Source organism: Oryzias melastigma, linkage group LG22 (assembly GCF_002922805.2).
Source record: "Oryzias melastigma strain HK-1 linkage group LG22, ASM292280v2, whole genome shotgun sequence".
Lineage (NCBI taxonomy): Eukaryota > Metazoa > Chordata > Actinopteri > Beloniformes > Adrianichthyidae > Oryzias > Oryzias melastigma.
The window spans coordinates 25,516,620-25,531,184 of NC_050533.1; positions in this window are offsets into that span (position 1 = coordinate 25,516,620).

Sequence of the window (14,565 nt, forward strand, 5' to 3'; positions counted from 1 at the left end):
AAGAAATCAGATACCTGAATCTTACAAACTGTTGACATTTTGCTTGTTTCAGTCGCTGTGAACCAGCAACACTCAGTTAACAACATTCAACTAAAATCTATAAAAAAATAAAAAAAAATTAAAAAAAGTCACTGTCACAAAACTGAAAATATGAAGAAAACCTTCAGTGATCAATATTGTGATGAGGATAGGACTTATATGTGAACAAAGAGTAAATCAAACAACTTAAAATAATGTCAGCTTCTTTACAATAGTTGTATTTAAATAATAGTCAAAATAACTGAGTGCTGAACTCATTCAGACTTTATATTTCACTGTTCAGTTTTAAATCAGCGTCAGATTCAACACTTTTGATCGCTACTTTGGTACGGTGGACGCATGCTGCAAGACGCTTCCTGATGGCTAAGACGGCACACTGATGTGTGTTTGTGACATATACTGTTGAGAAAACAGTGTGAGAAGCAATGACTATCACATTCAAAGTCATTTTAAGGAGCTTATATTAATCCGACCACACCTCAGTGAGTTGCTGTATTTCATCCTGGCTCCTCGTTTGTCTGCGGCTCATCTGTCTCTTCTCCGTTTACATCCCATAATTCCCGGTGCCTGTTGTGGTCCAGTCGTTCTTCTCTGAGCAAAGAGCCTACAGAGGTCCGGACCCCACGTGACTCCCTGCAGTCAGTCGGCCATGTTGGCAGTAATATGAACAGCGCCGCCGTGAGCGCCACTGCTGAAACTTGCAATCCATCAGAGGATTCGTCTCAGTTTAATTCACATGACATTGAGCTTTATTTTTATGAATTAAAAAGATGAAATATTATCGACCCGATAATGTTCATGGCGTGCTCTTTAAAGGTATCTCTGCTGAAGAAAACATCCCAGATCTATGCTATCCAGATAATAAACTTCCCATCGTCCTACATGAGGACTCTAAAGCTTACAAACGTCTGGATGTTACAGATGGACTCAATCTGGGTTTGTAGTGAACATTCAGCTGTAGAATCTTCAATCAATAAATTGCAGCATCATCACTGGAAGGTTAAATGTTATATTCCAGGCAGCTAACATTAGCATGGCTAGCAGCAGTCATGCTAATGCTTGTTGACATTAGCATGGCTAATGTGTCTGGTTGTCATTTTTATTTTCTCTGTAGAGGTAGTTGAAAATCGATGTAATAAAGTCCAGACTCTATGGATTATCACTCTTTCTGCCTGCAAAATAAACATTTCAGGATCCACATTTTGATTGCTACGTTAGCGCTTGCTAACTTAAACACAACACTGTTAGCTCCACAAATTACATGCAATGAACTGTGGATTTACAGTAATGTCTATCCAAAATCAGGATTATCGAATATCATGAAAGTAAGTAAGCTATTGATTGATTGATTGATTTCAAGCATAGATTGAAAAATACAGGACAAAACGCACAATTATTTCAAACTCATTACAGAAACAATTAAATGCATTGATTATAAAATAGAAAACAAACAAAAATAAAACACACTTATGTCACATTTTCTTCATTCATTTTTGTGATAATTAACTAAAGTTTGATTGATTGCTTGAAAAGGAGTGGGAAGAAGCGAACTTATATAATCCCACCACTACTTAATTACTTTATTTCACTGTTTTGCATAATTATGTAATCCGGTTGTTGTTGTTTTTTTTTTGTGATTCCCAATAGTAAAGTGAAGTTCTTGTTGATTATTGATTAATCTCATCAAACATTATTTCAGTAAACAATAATATCAATCATACATCATGTAACAGATATACAATACTCATTGATTATCATCAAAGTACAATGTTGTATTGATGTAGAAAAAATAATCATTACACATTGAGATCAAGTTTTAAAGTAATCATAGAGTTCTTATTAATCATCCTCTGAAAGAATTATTATATATTTTCAGTAAACATTAATGATTCACACAATATCTAATAATCATTGATTATCATTAGAATAAATAAATGCATTAATCTTGTAATCATTGCTACATATTTTGGATCAAGTAAAGAAAATTAATACTATGGTGATTGTAAACATTTCAGTGATCATTATTGCTTATTGCATAACATAAAACTCATTGATTTAATTTTAAAAAAAGCTTTGATTATTTAATCACATTCAAGTTCAGACATTTGGAATTCTTCAAACACCAGTTGATCTTTAACTCGTCTTATCTTCATAGATTAGAGTTTCTTTATACATTTTCTTGAATGTATAAATGCTTGAACATTGTTTGAGATCATTACTTAACTTGTTCCAGAGTTTAGTTCCACACAGAAACACAGAAACTTTTCTTTGTGGTTCTTATCAATCTGACCTTGAAGTTCCTGCATCCTCTCAGTTTGTTCCTCCTTCATTTCTAAGAACTGTTTCTGGATATTTATGGGAATGTTTTCCCACTAGCTCTGGATATTAACTGTGCAGTGTAAAGATCAACAAGATCATACAGTTTTAGAATTCTGGATTGATAAACTTCTGATTGATATGAAGTAGTCGCTGCACAAACAGAATCCGACCGCTGGAGGGTCCATTTTTCAGTCTTGTTTTGCTAACGTCTGGCTCTTGTAATGGCGCTGATCCACTTAGCTCGCCTCTCCGCTTCTTTAGGAATGCGATAAAATGACGTACAGTGTTCCTCCGCTAATTGTCTTTAATAAATCCTGCCAACAGTGTTGGGACTAACGCCGTTTAAGTATAACGGCGTTACTAACGGCGTTATAAATCAAGTAATTTAGTAATCTAACTAATTACTTTCATCCTCGCTGTAACGCCGTTATAGTTACTTTGTGTAAATCGCGGCGCGTTACTTCAAAGTTTGATGATCTTGCTGGAGCTGGGCGCTTCGCACCCGAAAGTTGCTTGTGTAACGCCCCATTTACACAGGACGTGAAAACACCTTGGTTAACCCATATTTCTGCTAAGAGGAGCAGCTCTCCGCATCTCCTTTTTCTCTCCCAAAATCCCGCAGCCCCGCCCACTCGCTCCGGAGTCTGCTCACTGCGTTGATCTGTGCGCGCTCGTGTCTGTCTGTGTTGTGTGTTTTATAAATATTACCCCGTTTCTGCTATATGAGCTGCTCTCTGTCTCTCTGTTGTGGTTTTATTAACTCCCGAAACTCCTCACTCCGCACCGGAGTCTATCCACGTTGATCTGCGTGTGTACGTGTCTGTGAAAAAAGAAAAAAAAAGTGTGCGTGTCTGTCTGTTTTGTGTGTCCTACACGCTACAATCAGTGGTTCAAAAATTAAAGCATTGAAACCATTCAACTGGCTGCTTATGCTGGTGGCATTGTTAAAGTTCAGGTTAAGGTGCAATAAAATAATGTTTAAATGATCAGACATAAAGTATTGTTACTGTGCTCCTAAATATTCTTGTTAGGATATACTTGTGTTATGTTGATACTTGGAACCTTTACTTTTATTTTTATACAAAGTTTGGTTTTATCTAAGTTTATTATTGTTGATATTTATATTTTGCGTGTATTGTTGTTAAAATTTTATGTTAAAGCTGTGGTGTGATATAAATAAAGACAGCAGAGATTTTGTACTTGACAGTTATTTATAATTGTTTATTGTTTTGCACTTTCAGTTTTTTAAGCCATTTTGTTTAATTATAGTTGTAGGTAAGATACTTGAAGTATGTTAATAGTTGAAACGTTTACCTTTTTTTTGTGAAGTTACATTTTTTATATACCACTTGTTGCAGTGTTTTGTGTGATAATTCTGACAAATAAATATTGAAAATTCTTTCCCTAAACCCTCTCTCATGTGTATCCTAAACTTAGACAATATGACTCCATTGGAAAACTATACCAGTATACTATTGTCAGTTATCATCTATTATTGAATGTAAATTATTTTTTTATTTGTAACGCAGGAAAAAATACAAAATATTACCATATTTAAAGAGTAATTTAAAACGAGTTACTTTGCCAAGTAACTAATTACTTTGAAGATGCAGTAATTGAATTACTAACTCAATTACTTTTTGGGAGAAGTAACTAGTAACTATAACTAATTACTTTTTTGAAGTGAGATGCCCAACACTGCCTGCCAAAATGGCGGCGCCTTGAGAGGGACGACCCTGAGTGACATCATCTCCCAAAGCTGTAGTCAGATTGAGGAAACTCAGAGAGAATCGGACCTCAGTTTGGTTGAAAACGAACCGAGACCGCTCCAAAAGATGGGTCAGAGAGCGGTTCCTGGTTCCGGAGCACCGTCACTTGGGTGTGTTCAGACTGATAATTTGTTCTGGATTATTGGGGGAAACAAACTGATTCACTTTAACTGGACCAAATGTGTTTAGTCTGAACACGTCCTAATTCTGCATTCACACCAGTTCAATCCTGCACCCAGAGGTGTCGAGTTGCAATGTTACGTCAATTTCAATGTTGGGCGCAGCACAGTTGGTGCATCAACCAATCAGGGACTCAGCTTTGGGCAGGTGACATACAGTATTTAGTGAATCCAATATGGCCGCTCGACACAAGTAGTGCTGACACAAGTGATTGTTTTAATAGTCGACTAATCCTCGACTGATCGGGTCATGCGTAGACTGGATATAAAGCACACATCTTAACTATCATTAGCTTCAAACTAACTAAAAATAAATACAATTAAGACAATAGTTTATTAAACCTTTAATGAATCGTGCAGCTTCATCCCTTCGTTATTCCTGGTATTAAAGCAAAATTAAATCAAATGAAGTCGACATCTGAACCAAAGGTGCTGTTATGGTACCAGAGCCATTCTAGGACTTCCTGTGACATCACCACTGACCCGGGTTAGCACTACTGTGCATGTGTCAAAGACAATGGCAGACACTGCATTAGAAAGCGTGCACTGTAGTTTTGAGATGAAATAATAATAACAAAGACACGACTAATTTAGAGTTTGGTCACCCTTTAAATACTTTAAGCTGCCCTAAGATTGTTTTAGCTTTTGTGTGAACATTTAAGGTAGCAGTTTATCACAGTTTATGGCGACTTTGCAATATCACACAAGCTGATGTTGCCATAATGATAACATTTTATTCTTCATTTTATTTTATTTGACCTCTCTCATGCCACCATGTCCATAATAAACAAGACTTAACCATTCATAAAAAAACAAAACTGTTTAGCAGATGAGTGAAGGGAGCGTGACAAAGACCAGGTCTTAGTATTCATGCCCTTTTACCACAAAATCACATGCATCTACATACTTGTTTTTATCTTTTTAACACGACTTATAATTTTCAATTACTATTTTTTATGCAATCTTTTTAATAACAAAATTGTGAGGTTTTCATTTCAGTATTCAAAGAATTCCACTCTTTACTCCTATAAACACAAAACCTCTTTGTCTTAATGAAGTCTGTATAAAGGGTAAATAAAAGTCTCCTTTCCTTCTATTATTACAATCAGTAATTTATTTAAACTATGCTTTGTAACCAATCTGTTTTTGATCTTCCAAATGGTCACCACTGTATTTAACATTACAAGATCTGGGAATTTAAGAGTGTTAGATTTGACAAAGAGATCATGGGTGTGGTCTCTTAGTCTAGTATGATTGATAATTCTCGTAACCTCTTCTTCTATCAAGCTGGAAGATATGAACCAGATTACAGAGCTAAAGTCCACAAATGAAGAAAACATCCAACAGTGTTAAACCCTTCTGTCCGACTGGCAGAAACTATCCTAAGAACGCAGCAACAACCCGTTCAAAAGGTCACACAATCCTCCACAACAACGTCCAACGAGCTGCAGGCCTCCCCTGCCTCACTTCAGTCGGTGTGAAGGAGGAAACTGGACACATACGGCCATGGATGATTGTCAAGCCTTTGGAGTAAAAAGGAAAAAAAAAAACTCTGGATTCATCTGTTAGAATTTGAACTCTTTCAGAAAAAGACCAAGTCAATCATGGCAGTGGGAATGTGATAGTCTGGGGCCCTTGTGCTGCTTCAGGAACTAGTAGATCTGCTGTACTTCATGAAAACAGGAATTCTGCTTTATATAAAAAAAAAAAAAAAAAAAAAAAAAAAACTAAAATAGTGACGAATTTATTGCAGATTTTTCAATTCCAAATAATGTATCCTTCTGGTTTCAGTTCTTAATCAGAATAACTTTAGAACTGTGGTTTTATTTGCCATTTTAAGTCACTTCCCTCTTTTTAAGGATGTAAATTCTTTCTGGCTCTGTGAATGAGAGCTGCACTCTTATCAACTTATTCAACAAAGCTGCAGAAAACTGAAGACTGAGACCCAAAGGAAAACACACGACTCTGCTGTTACAGTTTGCAGCACTTTTGATGCAGCACTTGATGTTTTTGCTTTCACGTACATGCTAAATTAAGGTAAGTTTGTAGCAGGAGTGGTTTGATTCACATTTACATCAAACATAAACAAGACTGAGTTAACAAAATCTGAATGAATTATCTGATCCTATTCATTAAAAAACACTGAAAATAAAGAAGCAGAACAATTTAAACAACAAGAACAAATGCAAAAAGTAAACAAAAGTGTAATAAAAAAATTCAAATTAGAAATGACAAATAAAAAATAGAGATTTTAAACCGTAAAATAACAGCATACGAACAATTTTCATCCAATGCTGAATGTTAGGCTAGAAAAAGGAACATCAAACTCCTAGAAAGATTTTTTTCTCTTTCTACCAATTGGATAAAATTCCTGCTAAACTGAAATGTTACTTAATAACTTTTTGCAGAAATTTTCCAGCATCTACAATTTTCAGGATGACTCCACAAGGTGGCGCCATTGTACTATTGCCTTTGCAGTTTGCCCAAGTTTCAAGTTGATTATAAAGAGAATTCCAAATGACAAAAATAATACAGTCTACATGGTAAGCACAGCAGGGTCATACAATAGTCATCATGTGTGTTGTGCCTGTAAGACTTTGGGACTCTTGTTCCTTATTACAACTGCACCAAGAAAGTGTCTGGAATAAAGGTGAAAATTCTACAAGTACAAGTTTATGAAAATACAATTCATTCATATGAAAAAAATAAAATAAAAGTAAGCATATTTACAAGAAACGTTCAAATGTGTTTGTTTCACGCCACCAATGTATCCATTGAACTACTTTTGCATATTTACATTAGCCCTCTTTAGGGGTGTAACGGATCACAAAACTCCCGGTTCAGATCGTGTCACGGTTTTAGGGTCACAGTTTGGATAACTTCTTTGGATCAGTAAAAAAGAAAAGACAGGAAAAGAAACAACAAGATAAAAGCCAAAAAATATTTTTTTAAAGGTTCAAAGCATATATTTGATCAAACATATATAAAGTACTTCAAAGCATAAATAAACACCCACACATATATATTCCATCTAAACATTTGCTCCTTGAGGCCAATTGACAAAATGCTAAAACATGTCACTTCTGATTACATTTACATGGTCTCAGACCAGATCTACAAAAACTGAGAGAAAGAAAATGCTTGAAAATAGTTTTTGAAAATACCAAATCTGGAGTACAAATGCACATTTTCTTTTGTCCAGCCCCCTAATATCCAATTTAAATCTTAAAGTCCTCCTATATTTTTTTAAAACATTCCCAGCAGTGTTTTAATTATGCTTATGAAGATTTTAACCAAATTCCCACAACCTAAATGTCTTTAAAAGCCATTTTTCATGTGGATCTGAAGCCTCTGTTTCCAAAATCTCCTCTGAGGGGGCGTGGCTTTTGGAACTGAGCTGAGCTATTAGGCTTTTAGGCAGCTATTTTGGATCATTCATGACATCACAGATTCTGATTAGACGAGGTGGAGCTATTCCTGCTGCATGCTGTACTGCCCCCCTGTGGGCAGTTTGGTTTGTCACAGTTTAGTCTTTCTACAGATCAGGAGTTCAGTTTCATCTGAAGAAAATGTCAGTTGGACAAAAGCTCGGGTCAGGACGAAGGTAAGTAACTGCTGCAATAACATAATTAGACTAGGAAAGTTGTATCACCTGTGATAATGCTGGTGCGAATGCTTTTTGCTGAAAGTAGTCACTGAAGATGCTGAAGCGTTTTGCTAAAAATGGTGACGTAATTTAATTTAAATGCTGAAGGGATTTACTGAAAAAGCAAAGGCTATTTGGAAAATGTAAAATTTGCTAAAAGACTTGAAATTTTGTTAAAGAACTATGAAAGAGTGCTGAGATTGAGCTAAATTTAAGAAAAATATGTAGTAAAATTGCTTAAAAATACCTAATACATGCCAAATTGTGCAAAAATATTTAGTGTGTGGCTTAGATATACTTGATAACTGCAAATTAAGCCCCCCAAAACCCAATAGATGCTAAATTAGCCATAAAAGCTAGGTTGTTGCTTAAATATTAGCTAAACTCCTAAATAGCCTAAAATTCCTCAGTAAACTAAACTAGTCAAAAACGGTAGCATGTTGCTAAAATAGAAGCTAAACTTGAAAATAGCCCCACACAAAAAAAATCCCAGTAGATAACAAGTCAGTCAAAAAAGTTTGCATGTAGCTAAAATATTAGCTGATCTAAAAATTAGCATAAAAAACTTCAGTAGATTCCAAATTAGGGAAAAAAAGCTAACACATTGATTAAATACTAGCTGAACTCTAAAATAGCCTAAGATTCCTGAGTAAACTAAACTAGTCAAAAACCATAAATACCAAAAACACAAGCAATAATATCCTGAATGAGCTGAACATTTTTATACCAAGATTGACGAAATCTATGAAAGTGTGAATGAGTTTTTACGTGCCAAAAACATTAAAAAGGAGCAGGAGAATCACAGATGTTATTTTTCTTGCTAACATTTAAAAGTTCAGTCATGAGATTCATGTTTAAAACGTCTGATGTGACCCTCAGAAAATGACCTAAAGTCACAAAATGAACGAAGGAGCTTGTGAGGGCCTCTGGCAGCTTTTATTAGTGGCTGGATGCTCATGGCCCTCTTTTAGCATTAATAAAACAGCTCGACTGCAGAACAAAAAATAACTGAGCAAAAACACAGACAGTAAAATAAACTTGTTCAATAGACGATGACATTGTTCTGTATTTGATAAAGAAGACAGTCGTACTAACTGACCTCATGTTGTGTAGTTTCCTCTGGAACAGAAAAGAGTTCTTTCAAAAACTTGTTTTTTAGGAAGGATTTAAACATTTTACATCTTTTTAAGTTTTTAAATATGTTGCTCTTAGTTGTCTCTGGTAATATTTGTGTTGTTGTCATGCCCAGTTTGTCCTCTCTCGGTGGGTGGAGTGCTCCTGCCTCACTCTCCTGATTATGGTTCTGACTTGTACTTGCCTGCTCTCTAACTCAATAGAAGAAGTTGCACTTGCACATGGATCCACACCTCTCAGCCTCTTTGTCACAATACCCTGCTCTGGCATGTTTTAATTGGCTTGACACATCCAAACCAGGTAATCAGTCACAAGTAGGGCTTTGACATCTGAAGATCATGCAGACACAAAAGCCCTCGAGGCCTGGAGTTGGCTATCCCTGAGCTGGAGGAAGTGAGCGGGAGGGAAGTCTGGGCCTCTTTGCTCAGACTGCTGCCCCACGATGGTGATCCCGGATGGGCAGAAGATGATGGATGGATGGATGGACATTCCAAGGAATAGAAATCTGATTTTATTGTTAAGTGGTTGATTTTAGCAGAAAGTCACAGAATTAAGGCTACAAACCTGAACAGCCAAACTTCAAAGCTCAATAACCCTGTTGGAGCTCCTCAGAAAGACCAAAGAGGAGGTCCACGGAGACAGAGAAGGAGGGCATGAGGGAGGTTGGTGTGAGTGAGGGGTAGGGTTTGGCACCGATTTTATGAGGTTCCGGTGTCAAAGAGGTTCTTTGGTTTCGGTTCCTAATCGATGCCAATTTCTGTACTTCAATAATAAAAATAATGCTACATCTCCCCAAATCAACACATTTTCATTCCTAAGTCATCAAATATTGACGCATAGTTAACACAATTAACGTTTTGTTTTTTGGCGTGCTGTCTGTTCCCATTAAATCAGAGCTCCACAACCTCTGAGCCGCAAGCCGGTGCCTCGCCACTCTTTCAACACGCGACAAATTCACTCCTCGCCAGTCAGACGTGAAAAATAGGGGACTGTTTTTTAAATTATTGTCTCTACGAAAATAAGTAAAACATCTCAGTTCAGGAGACCCGAGCAGGCTGCTCCCACAGCGGCTGTCTTTATCCCGGCGTGTCGAGACAGCGATGCAACAGAACAAAACGCTCGTATTGGATTAGTATTTTACCTGCTGATTGGGTCACTGAAAATGTCACGTACTCAAAGCTGAGTTCCTGATTGGATGATGCGATGCTGCGACCTGTCAAACATCTGTGATCTGCTCTGGAATGCAGCCAGACACTCGAGCGCTGTGCAGCGCACGCTCTCGTGTTCACCCCGCCAGCGGTATTAAATGAGCCCGCCCACTATTGCAGGAAAGGTAAAAGGTTTGTGTAGAACTTCAAAGTACTAAACAGAGTAGGAGTGGCTGACATGTCCTAAGACAAATAGACCTTCAAAGAAACTTGGCACCAAAATGCAGAACCGTTTGCTTCTTTCAGTTTCAGTAGAACTTCGTAAATCATAACGGTTCCTAATTGGAACCGAACTTCAGTGCCCAACTAGTGAGGGGGATGCAGAGGTTGGGACGGAGTTAGATGGAGGTGGATGATTCTGTGCAGGGAACCCTAAAGGCAGCAGCAGAAAAGTGCAGAAGAAATGTGCTGTATTCAACACTCGCCACTAGGTGGCGACAGCTTCCTTCTCAATGAAGACTGAGAGGGAAGAGACCATGAAGGAGAAGACAGCTGTAAACGTTAAGGAGCCATTGTAAGTTTTGGCATGTGCATACAAATGAGATTTTACTGTAAAAATTCCTGCAGTTTAACAAGTCTTTGAAAAGGTTTAGTGCCCCTTTGACATCAACGGTTAATCCGGTCTGAAGAGTCCGAGTGTGGACTGGAACAACCTCAGGGCAGTCTAGAGAACCCGACTGATGGCTTTAAAGTTCCTTCCAGCAGACCCCGTCGTCTTTCTGCTTGAACTCCTCGGTGTTAGGTTTCTTCTGCGAGAGGAACTTTCTAATATGCAGCAGCCAGACCTCCTCTGAGCCCTGCTGTGATTACTCTGGTGGGTATTGACACATTATCTGCCAACACTTTTCTGTGTTTCAGAATCTGATAGACTGAGGTTTCCCCTTAATGCAACTTTTCCACTGACATCCAGGCCGCAGTGTAATTGTCCACACAGCAGCAGGAGTCGCTCTGTCTGACTGTAATTCTATAATATCGGGGTTGGCTTTGACAATCATCTGGGCTCTCTGCGCATCACCAAACTAAAATACATGCATGAGAATCAGTGTGGGGAAAACGGCAGAATCGCACACTAAGATGCTTTTACAGAACTGAGGGTTTTTCTGTCTAATCTGAAGAATCTAATGAATGGAAAGGAGAGAATTCACATCTATAATTATGGTCACATCGGTGTTATTTTTGCCAACCAATACTGTATTTCACTAAATATGTTGTGAGGTCGAAAAAAATATCTTTAGCCCCAGAGTTATGATGAAAACGAGAAAAAGAAACAGACAGGCTTTTATACCCAGTTCACATTCTAGTAATCTGGTTTCATGCTGCTTTAATTTTGCATTTATCTCCAAACAAATCATTCAAAATTCCAATCAGTTTTGCAACATGTTTGCAAAAACCCCAAGCATGCAGACTTGTTCATAAACATTTGTGAAACAAGATATCATTGTGGGAAAGAGTTTGCTGACAGTGTTTGTGGAAAACACAAGTGTTTAGGAAGAGCAGCCGCAGAGCTGCAGACCACAGAGTGGGGCAAAATGTTGCTAAACTGCACAAAAATCAAAACAGTCTGCTGATTCTGAGGCTGAAAAAAGCTGCAGACTTCTTCTGATCGTAATGTTACTTTCATACCAGTCTGGCAGGAGCTTCATGGTATGGGTTTTTGGCTAATCAGATGCTCTGCTGCAGAGCAGAGTCAACACCTCCTGTGGAGTCATGAAGCACTGCGCAGGAGTCAGACGATGGAGTCTCACCTGAGGAATTTGGCTGAAGATGGGTGACGGAATGAGGTCACATTTGCAGGAATGAATTAATATGACCGTTTGTACATTTTCAGAATGTGTCCAGCACTTTTCCGAGAGGAGGTAACGCTGAAGGGAGACAGCAGGAAGGAGCCGGAGCGCATGAATAAACCAGCTGCGTCAGCAAACTTCAGAGGGTTTTGGCAAGACGATGTTTTGCAATTTTCAGGCTGGCAGTACGTGGAGGCAACAGCCAGGTATGTCTGAAGGAGGTGAGTGATGAGCTGCAGCTGTGACCCGACCACCAGGTGCTGCTTCTGCAGCAGAAATGGAGGACGGAGCGGAGCGATGGAGCTAAAAGCTGGCAGGAATTTCACTGAGAATGCTTTTAAGAAATATTGAAAATTAACTTTGTGTTGTGCGAGTAAATGGAATGCAGTCAAATGGAAAAATGTAAAACGAGGTTTGCAGGAAACGTTCAGATGGTGGAATCTCAAATCAGAGCTAAGCAGGGTGAAGCTGCTTCCAGCAACTATTCTGCTTTCAGATGGAACCAGCTTTTAAATGAGAACCATCAGCGTTCCACCTCCATTCTGCCTTTATTTTGATCATTTTGTTGCATTTTTTTTGTTACTGTCAAAGTTTTTGCACTTCTATGAAAAAATGTAATCATCTCAATTTAAAGTTCACGCCAAGTATTACCTAGACCTGGAGTCTGCAACCTGCAGCTCCAGATCCACATGTGTCTCTTTTAGTTCTCCCTCTTTAATCAAACATAAAATAATTCATGGAGACTGCTGATCCAGACATGTCGACCGTCAGAGTCAGCAGCTCCTGATAATGTCTGAATAACCAAAACTACCTAAAGAAAACAAATAAACAAAGCCTGAAAACTAAGACTACCAAGATCCAACCCCAAACTAAAATAACAAAACTCAGCAGAGTAAGACTGCTGAGGACAAAGAGGGGAAAAAATAAAAATAAAATGCAATTCCTTAAAGTAAGGATTACTTACCTAAGTCTTTGTCAATGACTCAGAATTATGATAATGCTAATTTGAACCTTTTTTGTAAACCTAAAAGTTTCCACGTTTTCATTTTGGAGATGGAAGCCACAAAACTTAAAGTAAACCCATAAGCCATGATATTGAACATAAACTCAAATGGTCAAATGATAAATGACATGAATATGGAGCGATACGACTTTGATGGACAAACAATTTCTTTGAAAATACAAAACAGTGATGTATTTTAACTGGAAAGTCTGGGGCTCTTTGTTCACCAGGGGCCCGTTTCAAGAAGCAGGTTTTATTGGAACTCAGAGTTCGTGAACTCCAAATTCGGCAAAACTCTGAGTTTTCGGTTCCAGAAAGAGGGATAACTCAAACCCGGGAAAGTGGGCGAAACCAAGCCCGTTCCAAGAAGCGGGTTAGGATGAACTCAGAATCAATCACTATGGTAACTGAGTCTGTGAACGAAACCTGGTCGGTAGCAGGTTTTCTTCAGGAAACTTAGAGTTCTCTGCGGTCTCCGCCCCTTTTTAAAGTGAAGGATGTTCAAATATGAGTTCCTCATGAACATTTAGAGAACATTCACGTTAGAGACATCACGTTTTCACCACTCAGAAACCAAAATGACATGTTCATTCATAGAGGATCATGTAGAGAGGAGGCTGATTAATCCAGAGGAAATGTTATTTACGTCGGTAGAGGATTTGGAGGACACGAGTCGACTGACTGCAGTTTCCCAATTCACTTTTATTTCAGCGATATTATAAATAGCGAGTTTTTCCAGGGACTCGCTATTAAAAAATAAAGTTTTCTTTTCCTTATTTTAAATCCTTAACAATAGGAATTAAGGAATGTCAAACACCGGACAAGGATGTCAACTTATCCACCGTCCAGGACTTGCGTCACACGTTAGCTCAATTGACAGCAACGCTGCCTCCCACTGCATAGGTAGAGAGTTCGACTCCCGGCTACGGAAAGTTATTTTTACGTTTAAAAAAATTCGGCGAATATTTTTTAAGTCTTGAGAATTAAAATTAAATAAATACTTTTTTAACATATGCAGCTACAGTTTCTTTTTAGCGTGCAGTGATATCTGTGTGTGTAGGTGGGGGGTTACGATCACGGAGATTACTTATTAGATTGGTAACAGATCAAAAACCACTCCTTACTCAACAAGAGACAAAATAACCTTCCTGACATTATTTATTCATTATTAGAAATGATTCAAATAACTGCAGATATTTTCTCTCTGTTCTACCGCTGCAGCTGTGTTGCTTTTCTTGCAGTAAATGTTCTCCTATAGTCGCAATTTGCTTGAAGGAACTTATCAATTTCCCTCGCCGGAAGTTCGTAACTCAGCTGTTTGCTCCCGTTGCCATGGTGAATCATGGTGTCTTTGCTCCATTGATCAGGGCTTTTTATGGTCGCGACGCTCACACCTGATTCTGGTTCTGACAACTTCAAGTTGATTGAATCAAACATTTTCAGCTGTTCTGGAACCGAAAACCCTGAGTTTGAGAATTTTGAGT